The sequence below is a fragment of the Cherax quadricarinatus genome, chromosome 14 (genome assembly GCF_038502225.1).
Source record: "Cherax quadricarinatus isolate ZL_2023a chromosome 14, ASM3850222v1, whole genome shotgun sequence".
NCBI classification, from domain to species: Eukaryota; Metazoa; Arthropoda; class Malacostraca; order Decapoda; family Parastacidae; genus Cherax; species Cherax quadricarinatus.
Genome location: NC_091305.1, coordinates 19,670,985 through 19,684,315, shown reverse-complemented (window position 1 = coordinate 19,684,315; position 13,331 = coordinate 19,670,985).

Below are 13,331 nucleotides of genomic sequence, written 5' to 3'. Positions count from 1 at the left end.
ATTTTGGCGAAATTATTGCATACTCAAGTTTTCGCTTGTCCTATATGGCAAGAAGAACGTTGCTATTTAAGCCAAGATCGCAAGTTCTGCCTATTCGGCACGACATATATATATATATATATATATATATATATATATATATATATATATATATATATATATATATATAAATATATATATATAAATATATATATATATATATAAATATATATATATACATATATATATATATAAATATATATATATATATACATATATTTTTTTTTTTTTTTTTTTTTTCAACAAGTCGGCCGTCTCCCACCGAGGCAGGGTGACCCAAAAAAGAAAGAAAATCCCCAAAAAGAAAATGCTTTCATCATCATTCAACACTTTCACCACACTCACATATAATCACTGTTTTTCCAGAGGTGCTCAGAATACAACAGTTTAGAAGCATACACATATAAAGATACACAACATATCCCTCCAAACTGCCAATATCCCAAACCCCTCCTTTAAAGTGTAGACATTGTACTTCCCATTTCCAGGACTCAAGTCCGACTATATGAAAATAACCGGTTTCCCTGAATCCCTTCACTAAATATTACCCTGCTCACACTCCAACAGATCGTCAGGTCCCAAGTACCATTCGTCTCCATTCACTCCTATCTAACACGCTCATGCACGCTTGCTGGAAGTCCAAGCCCCTTGCCCACAAAACCTCCTTTACCCCCTCTCTCCAACCCTTTCGAGGACGAACCCTACCTCGCCTTCCTGTCCCTATAGATTTATATGCTTTCCATGTCATTCTACTTTGATCCATTCTCTCTAAATGACCAAACCACCTCAACAACCCCTCTTCTGCCCTCTGACTAATACTTTTATTAACTCCACACCTTTTCCTAATTTCCACACTCCGAATTTTCTGCATAATATTTACACCACACATTGCCCTTAGACAGGACATCTCCACTGCCTCCAACCGTCTCCTCGCTGCTGCATTTACCACCCAAGCTTCACACCCATATAAGAGTGTTGGTACTACTATACTTTCATACATTCCCTTCTTTCCCTCCATAGATAACGTTTTTTGACTCCACATATACCTCAATGCACCACTCACCTTTTTTCCCTCATCAATTCTATGATTAACCTCATCCTTCATAAATCCATCCACCGACACGTCAACTCCCAAGTATCTGAAAACATTTACTTCTTCCATACTCCTCCTCCCCAATTTGATATCCAATTTTTCTTTATCTAAATCATTTGATACCCTCATCACCTTACTCTTTTCTATGTTCACTTTCAACTTTCTACCTTTACACACCTTCCCAAACTCATCCACTAACCATTGCAATTTTTCTTTAGAATCTCCCATAAACACAGTATCATCAGCAAAAAGTAACTGTGTTAATTCCCAATTTGAATTTGATTCCCCATAATTTAATCCCACCCCTCTCCCGAACACCCTACCATTTACTTCTTTTACAACCCCATCTATAAATATATTAAACAACCATGGTGACATTACACATCCCTGTCTAAGACCTACTTTTACCGGGAAGTAGTCTCCCTCTCTTCTAAACACCCTAACCTGAGCCTCACTATCCTCATAAAAACTCTTTACAGCATTTAGTAACTTACCACCTATTCCATATACTTGCAACATCTGCCACATTGCTTCCCTATCCTCTCTATCATATGCCTTTTCTAAATCCATAAATGCAATAAAAACTTCCCTACCTTTATCTAAATACTGTTCACATATATGCTTCAATGTAAACACTTGATCTACACATCCCCTACCCACTCTGAAACCTCCTTGCTCATCTGCAATCCTACATTCTGTCTTACCTCTAATTCTTTCAATTATAACCCTACCATACACTTTTCCTGGTATACTCAATAAACTTATTCCTCTATAATTTTTACAATCTCTTTTGTCCCCTTTCCCTTTATATAAAGGGACTATACATGCTCTCCGCCAATCCCTAGGTACCTTCCCCTCTTTCATACATTTATTAAACAAAAGTACCAACCACTCCAACGCTATATCCCCCCCTGCTTTTAACATTTCTGTCATGATCCCATCAGTTCCAGCTGCTTTACCCCCTTTCATTCTACGTAATGCCTCACGTACCTCCCCCACACTTACATTCTGCTCTTCTTCACTCCTAAAAGATGGTATACCTCCCTGGCCAGTGCATGAAATAACCACCTCCCTTTCTACCTCAACATTTAAAAGTTCCTCAAAACATTCTCGCCATCTACCTAATACCTCCCTCTCCCCATCTAATAACTCCACTACTCTATTTTTAACTGACAAATCCATACTTTCCCTAGGCTTTCTTAACTTGTTTAACTCGCTCCAAATTTTTTTCTTATTTTCATTAAAATTTCTTGACAGTGCCTCTCCCACTCTATCATCTGCTCTCCTTTTGCACTCTCTCACCGCTCTCTTCACCTTTCTTTTACTGTCCATATATTCTGCTTTTCTTATAACACTTCTGCTTTGTAAAAACCTCTCATAAGCTAACTTTTTCTCTTTTATCACACCCTTTACTTCATCATTCCACCAATCACTCCTCTTTCCACCTGCCCCCACCCTCCTATAACCACAAACTTCTGCCCCACATTCTAATACTGCATTTTTAAAACTATTCCAACCCTCTTCAATCCCCCCACTACTCATCTTTGCACTAGCCCACCTTTCTGCCAACAGTCGCTTATATCTCGCCCGAACTTCCTTCTCCCTTAGTTTATACACTTTCACCTCCATCTTACTTGTTGTTGCCACCTTTCTCTTTTCCCATCTACCTCTTACTCTAACTGCAGCTACAACTAAATAATGATCCGATATATCAGTTGCCCCTCTATAAACATGTACATCCTGGAGCCTACCCATCAACCTTTTATCCACCAATACATAATCTAACAAACTACTTTCATTACGTGCTACATCATACCTTGTATATTTATTTATTCTCTTTTTCATAAAATATGTATTACTTATTACCAAATCTCTTTCTACACATAGCTCAGTTAAAGGCTCCCCATTTACATTTACCCCTGGCACCCCAAATTTACCTACTACTCCCTCCATAACATTTTTACCCACTTTAGCATTGAAATCCCCAACCACCATTAGTCTTACACTTGATTCAAAACTCCCCACGCATTCACTCAACATTTCCCAAAATCTCTCTCTCTCCTCTACACTTCTTTCTTCTCCAGGTGCATACACGCTTACTATAATATATATATATATATATATATATATATATATATATATATATATATATATATATATATATATATATATATATATATATACATGTACCTGGAGAGTTTACCTGGAGAGAGTTCCGGGGGTCAACGCCCCCGCGGCCCGGTCTGTGACAAGGTCTCCTGGTGGATCAGAGCCTGATCAACCAGGCTGTTGCTTCTGGCTGCACGCAAACCAACGTACGAGTCACAGCCCGGCTGGTCAGGAACCGACTTTAGGTGCTTGTCCAGTGCCAGCTTGAAGACTGCCAGGGGTCTGTTGGTAATCCCCCTTATGTATGCTGGGAGGCAGTTGAACAGTCTCGGGCCCCTGACACTTATTATATGGTCTCTTAACGTGCTAGTGACACCCCTGCTCATCATTGGGGGGATGTTGCATCGTCTGCCAAGTCTTTTGCTTTCGTAGTGAGTGATTTTCGTGTGCAAGTTCGGTACTAGTCCCTCTAGGATTTTCCAGGTGTATATAATCATGTATCTCTCCCGCCTGCGTTCCAGGGAATACAGGTTCAGGAACCTCAAGCGCTCCCAGTAATTGAGGTGTTTTATCTCCGTTATGCGCGCCGTGAAGGTTCTCTGTACATTTTCTAGGTCAGCAATTTCACCTGCCTTGAAAGATGCTGTTAGTGTGCAGCAATATTCCAGCCTAGATAGAACAAGTGACCTGAAGAGTGTCATCGTGGGCTTGGCCTCCCTAGTTTTGAAGGTTCTCATTATCCATCCTGTCATTTTTCTAGCAGATGCGATTGATACAATGTTATGGTCATTGAAGGTGAGATCCTCCGACATGATCACTCCCCGGTCTTTGACGTTGGTGTTTCGCTCTATTTTGTGTCCAGAATTTGTTTTGTACTCTGATGAAGATTTAATTTCCTGGTGTTTACCATATCTGAGTAATTGAAATTTCTCATCGTTGAACTTCATATTGTTTTCTGCAGCCCACTGAAAGATTTGGTTGATGTCCGCCTGGAGCCTTGCATTGTCTGCAATGGAAGACACTGTCATGCAGATTCGGGTGTCATCTGCAAAGGAAGACACGGTGCTGTGGCTGACATCCTTGTCTATGTCGGATATGAGGATGAGGAACAAGATGGGAGCGAGTACTGTGCCTTGTGGAACAGAGCTTTTCACCGTAACTGCCTCGGACTTTACTCCGTTGACGACTACTCTCTGTGTTCTGTTAGTGAGGAAATTATAGATCCATCGACCGACTTTTCCTGTTATTCCTTTAGCACGCATTTTGTGCGCTATTACGCCATGGTCACACTTGTCAAAGGCTTTTGCAAAGTCTGTATATAATACATCTGCATTCTTTTTATCTTCTAGTGCATTTAGGACCTTGTCGTAGTGATCCAATAGTTGAGACAGACAGGAGCGACCTGTTCTAAACCCATGTTGCCCTGGGTTGTGTAACTGATGGGTTTCTAGATGGGTGGTGATCTTGCTTCTTAGGACCCTTTCAAAGATTTTTATGATATGGGATGTTAGTGCTATCGGTCTGTAGTTCTTTGCTGTTGCTTTACTGCCCCCTTTGTGGAGTGGGGCTATGTCTGTTGTTTTTAGTAACTGTGGGACGACCCCCGTGTCCATGCTCCCTCTCCATAGGATGGAAAAGGCTCGTGATAGGGGCTTCTTGCAGTTCTTGATGAACACGGAGTTCCATGAGTCTGGCCCTGGGGCAGAGTGCATGGGCATGTCATTTATCGCCTGTTCGAAGTCATTTGGCGTCAGGATAACATCGGATAGGCTTGTGTTAACCAAATTTTGTGGCTCTCTCATAAAAAAATCATTTTGATCTTCGACTCTCAGTCTGGTTAGCGGCTTGCTAAAAACTGAGTCATATTGGGACTTGAGTAGCTCACTTATTTCCTTGCTGTCATCTGTGTAGGACCCATCTTGTTTAAGTTGGGGCCCAATACTGGATGTTGTTCTCGACTTTGATTTGGCATAGGAGAAGAAATACTTTGGGTTTCTTTCGATTTCATTTATGGCTTTTAGTTCTTCCCGCGATTCCTGACTCCTGTAAGATTCCTTTAGATTGAGTTCGATGCTTGCTATTTCTCTGACCAGTGTCTCCCTACGCATTTCAGATATATTGACCTCTTTTAGCCGCTGTTATTCATTTCCGTCGCCTGTAAAGGGAGCGCCTGTCTCTTTCTATTTTACATCTACTCCTTCTTTTTCTTAGAGGAATAAGCCTTGTGCATACATCGAGTGCCACCAAGTTAATCTGTTCTAGGCATACGTTGGGGTCTGTGTTGCTTAGTATATCTTCCCAGCTTATATCGGTTAGGACTTGGTTCACTTGGTCCCACTTTATGTTTTTGTTATTGAAGTTGAATTTGGTGAATGCTCCCTCATGACTAATCTCATTATGTCGGTCTGGGGCTCCACGCATACATGTCTGAACCTCAATTATGTTGTGATCTGAGTATATTGTTTTTGATATGGTGACATTTCTTATCAGATCATCATTGTTAGTGAAGATGAGGTCTTGTGTATTCTCCAGTCTAGTAGGCTCTATTATTTGCTGGTTTAAATTGAATTTTGTGCAGATTTATATATATATATATATATATATATATATATATATATATATATATATATATATATATATATATATATATATGTGTGTGTGTGTGTGTGTGTGTGTGTGTGTGTGTGTGGTGTGTGTGTGTGTGTGTGTGTGTGTGTGTGTGTGTGTGTGTGTGTGTGTGTGTGTGTGTGTGTGTGTGTGTGTGTGTGTGTGTGTGTGTAACGCGCCGAATAGGCAAATCTTGCGATTTAGGCTTAAATAGCAACGTTCTTCTTGCCGAATAAGGCAAGCGAAAATTTGTGTATGCAACAATTTCGCAAAAATCATTCTGAGCCTAACGAAAAAATTGTTTCATTGTATTTGTTTATTAAATTACTGTAAACTTATCTAAATGTATTTAGTTACATTAAGCTAAGTTTAATTGCGCTTGTTATAATAAGGTTAGGTAAGTTTTCTAAGATTCTTTTGGTACAACATTATTAATTTTTTGCATTAACATAACTGAAAAACATATATCTTTAAGCATACAAGAGAGTAGTGAAATTAAAAGTGCTTTCGTGATTTCTCACATTATCAAGGAACTATAAAAATACAAGATTAACAGGAAGGCATATAAGGACGAGGCTTCACCTAGCGACCACCTCACAACACCTGACTGTGGTGATGAAGGTAGGTAGTCAAGGATCCATGAAACGACTTATATTCTACCCAAAAATTTAATTTGTCTAAGGTATCGCAAATTCTTCTCAATTCTTTTAATTATGAACGAATCCAATTTGTATAACCCAAAAGCAATACTCATATTATTTTTCAAAACTATTTTTTATGAGACTTGGTTCTATTGTATTCCTCTCATCCATAGACTTTTAATATTATATTCATGTTATTTTAATCTTAGTTGACATACTTTACAAGGAATCTTGTAGACACATTTGTGGGGGAACTTTTTATAATTTTTTTTACTATATCAAGATTTTAAATATAAATTTGATATTAAAATTCTAAAGTAGAGAAGGCATATCAACCAAGTTTTCATGGTAACGGAGAACCAACATATTTTTAGTTGAATGAGGTTGGTTCTCCCCTTTTTGAATTGCAAAAAAAAAGTATTTCTAGCCATTTTAAAAGATTTATCCCCTCAAGGAAGGTTCCTTGATGTTGGTGAGGGGCTCTTGATTTAGGGAATTGGATCTGTGCTCCAGTTCCCCGAATTAAGCCTGAATGCCTTCCACATCCCCCCCCAGGCGCTGTATAATCCTCCGGGTTTAGCGCTTCCCCCTTGATTGTAATAATAATAAAAGATTTATCAATTAAGTTTCTTGGGTATTTTAGATCATCAACAATTTCATAAATTGTCGATTATTATTATTATAATCAAGGGGGAAGCGCTAAACCCGGAGGATTATACAGCGCCTGGGGGGGGGGATGTGGAAGGCATTCAGGCTTAATTCGGGGAACTGGAGCACAGATCCAATTCCCTAAATCAAGAGCCCCTCACCAACATCAAGGAACCTTCCTTGAGGGGCATAAATTGTCGAGATTTCTTCATGTATGAACTCCGGGCTGCCACACACACCTCAACAACACTGATCACACTACGGACACTTTAATTTTATATTGATGTGAAGAATAACAGCGTATATAATAACAGTTATTTGTTGGTTTTATGTAAATTTTAAATTTAAAATCATGGTTCCCCTTAATAATTAAAACATCTAGAAAAGGCAATGAGTTATTTTGTTCAAACTCGACAGTAAAATTTGTGCAATGAGCTAGATTATTTAATTTAATAATAATAATAATAATAATAATAATAATAATAATAATAATAATAATAATAATAATAATAATAATAATAATATCTTTATTTACTACAAGTACATGTACGTAATATCCAGTCCTAGCTGACATCAATGACATACTACTATACAGAAAGTCCCTTGTTACCTGGAGTATACCTGGAGAGAGTATACTTCAGGTAACAAGCGGATTTCTATGTAGTAGTATGTCATTGATGTCAGCTAGGACTGTATTTTATGTACATGTACTTGTAGTAAATAAAGATATTATTATTGTTTCCTTGTTATGCAGAGCATTTCGGGCAAATTAGGTTAGTTTTGTCCCAGGATGCGACCCACACCAGTCGACTAACTCCCAGGTACCCATTTTACTGATGGGTGAACATAGACAACCAGTGTAAAGTAACACGCCCAATGTTTCTACCCTCGCTGGGAATAGAACCCGGACACTCACTGTGTGAAACGAGATCTTTAGCCACCAGACGACGGGGCACTGTGATGGTTTATATCTATATTTTTAGGCATAAGAATAATCTAGCTCATTCCATTAAATTTACTGTTGAGTTTGAACAAAATTACTCGTTGCCTTTTCTAGATGCTATAATTATTAAGGGAGAGAGAGAGAGAGAGAGAGAGAGAGAGAGAGAGAGAGAGAGAGAGAGAGAGAGAGAGAGAGAGAGAGAGAGAGAGAGAGAGAGAGAGAGAGAGAGAGAGAGAGAGAGAGAGAGAGAGAGAGAGAGAGAGAGAGAGAGAGGGTTTAAGAACATAAGAACATAAGAACGAAGGAACACTGCAGAAGGCCTACTGGCCCATGCGAGACAGGTCCAAGTCTCCTACCGGCTTAAGCCAATGCACCCAACCTAGTCAGGTCAGGTCACATTGACTTAAGGGAGGAACACGGCAACCGACCTGGTAGCACAAGCTATTAGGTCCAACTCACACCCACCCACATCCACTCATGTATTTATCCAACCTATTTTTAAAGCTACACAACGTTCTGGCTTCTATAACTGTACTCGGGAGTTTGTTCCACTCATCCACAACTCTATTACCAAACCAGTACTTTCCTATATCCTTCCTGAATCTGAATTTTTCCAACTGAAAACCATTGCTGCGAGTCCTGTCTAGGCTAGATATTTTCAGCACACTATTTACATCCCCTTTATTTATTTCTGTCTTCCATTTATACACCTCAATCATATCCCCCCTAATTCTACGTCTTTCTAGAGAGTGCAGATTCAGGGCCCTTAGTCTATCCTCATAGGGAAGGTTTCTGATACATGGGATCAACTTTGTCATCCTCCTTTGTACATTAAAATGGTATAAAATACCGACAGGTTGTTAGGTAAGAAACCAGACTGAGGGACTGACCACCTCAAAACTTTAAGGGTGATGGACTGATTACATCGTCTTCAAGTATCTTCTGCTTCTATCAACTTTTCTGTACTTGACTGAAGAAGCCTACTGTGTAGGCGAAACGTTTCATAATAAAGATACCTAACTGTTGCATATGTGTCTTACCTAACATCCTCCTTTGTACATTTTCCAGAGAATTTATATCCATCCTGTAATACGGTGACCAAAACTGTGCAGCATAATCTAAATGAGGCCTAACCAAGGATGTATAGAGTTGAAGAACAACCTTAGGACTCCTATTATTTATGCTTCTTGATATGAAGCCAAGGATTCTATTAGCTTTATTGCGAACACTTATGCACTGTTGTCTTGGTTTCAGATTACTGCTAACCAGAACTCCTAAATCTTTTTCGCAATCCGTAATATTAAGATCTACATTATTTAGTTTATATGTGGCATGGTTATTGTCCTGTCCAACATTTAGAACTTTGCATTTGTCTATATTAAACTGCATCTGCCACTTCTCCGACCACTGCATCAGTCTATTCAAATCTTCCTGGAGTGCTCGAATGTCCTCGTCAGAATGAATTCGACGGCCTATTTTGGTGTCATCGGCAAACTTGCCGATGTCGCTCTTTATGCCCTCATCAATGTCGTTTATGTAGATTGTGAACAGCAGGGGGCCCAACACTGACCCCTGTGGAACACCGCTAGTAACGCTTCCCCACTCTGATTTCTCCCCATTTATGCAAACTCTCTGCTGCCTATTTGTCAACCATGCCTCTATCCAGGAAAAAATTTCTCCTCCTATTCCATGTGCTTTAATTTTCCTCAATAGTCTCTGATGTGGGACCCTGTCAAAAGCCTTACTGAAGTCCATATACACAATATCATATTCATTACCATGATCTACCTCCTCAAATACCTTAGTGAAAAAAGTTAATAAATTCGTAAGGCAGGAACGCCCCTTTGTAAAACCATGCTGAGATTCGTTGATTAATTTATGCTTTTCAAGGTGGCTACGAACTGCCTCGGCAATTATTGATTCCATAAATTTTCCCACTATGGAGGTTAGGCTTATTGGTCTATAGTTCGAAGCTAAGGACCTGTCACCTGTTTTGAAAATAGGTATCACATTTGCCATTTTCCACTTATCTGGCACCATGCCCGTTTGTAGTGATATGTTGAAAAGATTAGCCAAAGGTGTGCTAAGCTCCTCTTTACATTCCTTTAGAACCCTTGCATACAGTTCATCAGGGCCTGGGGATTTGTTAGGTTTTAATTTATCTATTTGCCTAAGGACCATGTCACTTGTGACCCTAATCGTGCACAGTTTATTCTCGTCCTGTTCTACATAATTTATCATTACTGGAATATCGCTGGTATCCTCCTGTGTAAAAACTGAGAGGAAGTATGTGTTACAAATTCTACACATTTCCTTATCACTGTCAGTGAGCTGACCCGAGGAACTTTTGAGTGGGCCTATCTTGTCCCTGATCTTACTTCTGTATACCTGAAAGAATCCTTTTGGGTTAGTCTTCGATTCTCTTGCAACTTTAACCTCATAATCTCTTTTTGCTTTTCTAATTCCCTTTTTTATTTCTCTCTTTAACTGAATATATCGATTTCTTAATTGCCCCTCTCCTCTTTTGATTTGCCTATATATGCCTCTCTTTTGACCAATCAGATATTTTAATCTATTGTTCATCCATTTAGGATCATTTTTGTTTGATCTGATTTCCCTATTTGGAACTTAATTTGACTGAGCAGCTAGAACTATGCCCTGGAAAGCATCATATCGGCAACCATCACCACCTACCTGACCCTTAGTCAGGTCATTCCAGTTCAGCCCACCTAAGTAATTTTTCAGTCCTATGAAATCAGCCAAGCGAAAGTCAGGGACGGAGACTTGATTGCCATTATTAGGGGAATTCCATGATATATTAAAACTGAGTGATTTGTGATCACTTTCCCCAAGCTCATCATTAACCTCAAGATTATTAATTAGTGTTTCCCTACTGGCAAGAACGAAGTCAAGGAGGTTATTTCCCCTAGTAGGCTCTGTCACAAACTGTTTTAAAAAACAATCCTGGATCGTATCAAGAAAGTCCCCTGACTCTAAATTTCCTGTCAAATTGCTCCAGTCAATCTGTCTATAGTTGAAATCTCCCATTAGCACAACATTTTCGTATGTAGATGCCTTACGAATTTCGTCCCATAGAAGTTTACTGCACTCCCTATCAAGATTTGGGGCCCTGTAAATCACACCCAAAATTAGTTTTTCTCGGCCTTCGAGAAGCTGTAACCAAACAGATTCAGTGGCTGATGCTTCTAATTTAATATCTTGTCTAACACAACAATTTAAATTGTCTCTGACATACATCGCTACTCCACCACCTTTCCTGTTGACCCTGTCAGTGTGGAATAATTTATAGCCTTGTATGTGACATTCAGAAGGCATCTCTCTATCTTTCAGATTGAGCCAGGTCTCTGTTATAGCAATAATATCTATGTTTCCTGCACTTGCAATTAATCTTAGCTCATCTATCTTATTTCTTACACTCCTGCTATTAGTATAGTAAACCTTAAGGGAGCTAGTCCCTTGCTGCCCTCTGCTGTCCCCCTTTGTTTGCTGACCTGATCTATTGTCTTTATTTATAACTTCATGTTGAATGCCTTTTATACATTTACTGTTTCCAACCCTGGTGTTGCAACCTGCTTGTTTCCCACACACACCCATACCTCTATCTTTCATCAGTTTAAAATCATAGGCATTTCACCAATGGCCTTCTCAATCGAGTCTGCAAGTGCTACCACCCCTGCCCCAGAGAGATGTACCCCATCCCTTGCATACATATCATGTTTGCCATAAAAGTTGTTCCAGTTGTCAATGAATGGGATTGCAAGTTCCTTGCAGTATCTGTCTAGCCAGCAATTTACACCAATTGCCCTAGACAACCATTCATTTCCTACTCCCCTTCTAGGCAAGATGCTACATATGATTGGGATCCCTCCCTTAGACTTAATGAAATCTATAGCTGACCTGTACTTATCTAGCAGCTCTTCTCTCCTACCCTTCCCAATATCATTTCCACCAGCACTGAGACAGATAATGGGCTTGTTCCCATTACCTGACATGATATTATCCAGCCTGTTGACTATGTCCCCAACACCAGCTCCAGGGAAGCACACTCTATCTCTCATCTTCTTATTCCTATTACAAAAAGCATGGTCAATATATCTTACCTGAGAGTCACCAACCACAAGAATGCGCTTACCTCCATTAGCAGGGGCAGTAGTACCCTTACCTTCACTGGCCACTGAAGTACATTCATCCTGAAGAACAGAGAAGCGATTTCCTACCTTCAGATCTTCACTCTTAACTTTCCTTACTCTGATGCGCCTCCCATTACTGTGAACCACTCGCCACTTGTAGCAGGTGCTGGGCTGCACCTCACTGCTGGTAGCCGTTGCTACCTCCCCAACTACAGCCTCCTCACAGCGAGAGACAGACTGCACCTCACTGCTAGAAGCCTCATTCCCCACAACTCCAGCCACCTCACACTCTCTCCCAGACCCATTGAGGTGGACCTTCAGCCTCCTAATCTCCTCCTGGAGAAGCAAGACCTCCTCCTTGAACTCTCCAACCTCAATTTTTAAAACACTGCAGAAGCAAGCCATGCTTTGTAACCGTCCACGCTAATCCCCAAAGCAGCTCAGGGTCTGTGACCTCACGTGACGACTGACCACTGACCACTGACGACTGACGACTGACGACTGACCACTGACCACTGACCACTGTGTAAAAGAGAGAGAGAGAGAGAGAGAGAGAGAGAGAGAGAGAGAGAGAGAGAGAGAGAGAGAGAGAGAGAGAGAGAGAGAGAGAGAGAGAGAGAGAGAGAGAGAGACCTAATCTTGTAAAACCCTGTGCTCACTCACTGTGTAAAAGAGGGAGAAAAGGAGAAGATAAGGGAGAGAGCGAGAGATAAATCACTGCATCACATCCGCAAGCACGACTGTGCAGACACAAACCTACTATGACATTAAATTTGATGTCATAAGTATACGTACTACACGTTTTCCGCATCTTGTTGGTATTACCACACCGTTTACAACAAGCACAGCTGCTAAATTAATTTTTATTCCAGCATCATGTATTATTTAAATCTTTTACTAGGGTTTTATGTAGTAAATTATGTAGAATTTATTCTGAGAAAGCCCATGGAAATAAGTCACCCTATCTAACTTTTCTGGGTTATCCTAGGCATTTTACAACTACCTGGAGGGGGTTTCGGGGATCAACGCCCCCGCGGCCAGGTCCATGACCAGGACTCGAGGTGGATCAGGGCTTGATCAACCTGGCTGTTACTGCTGGC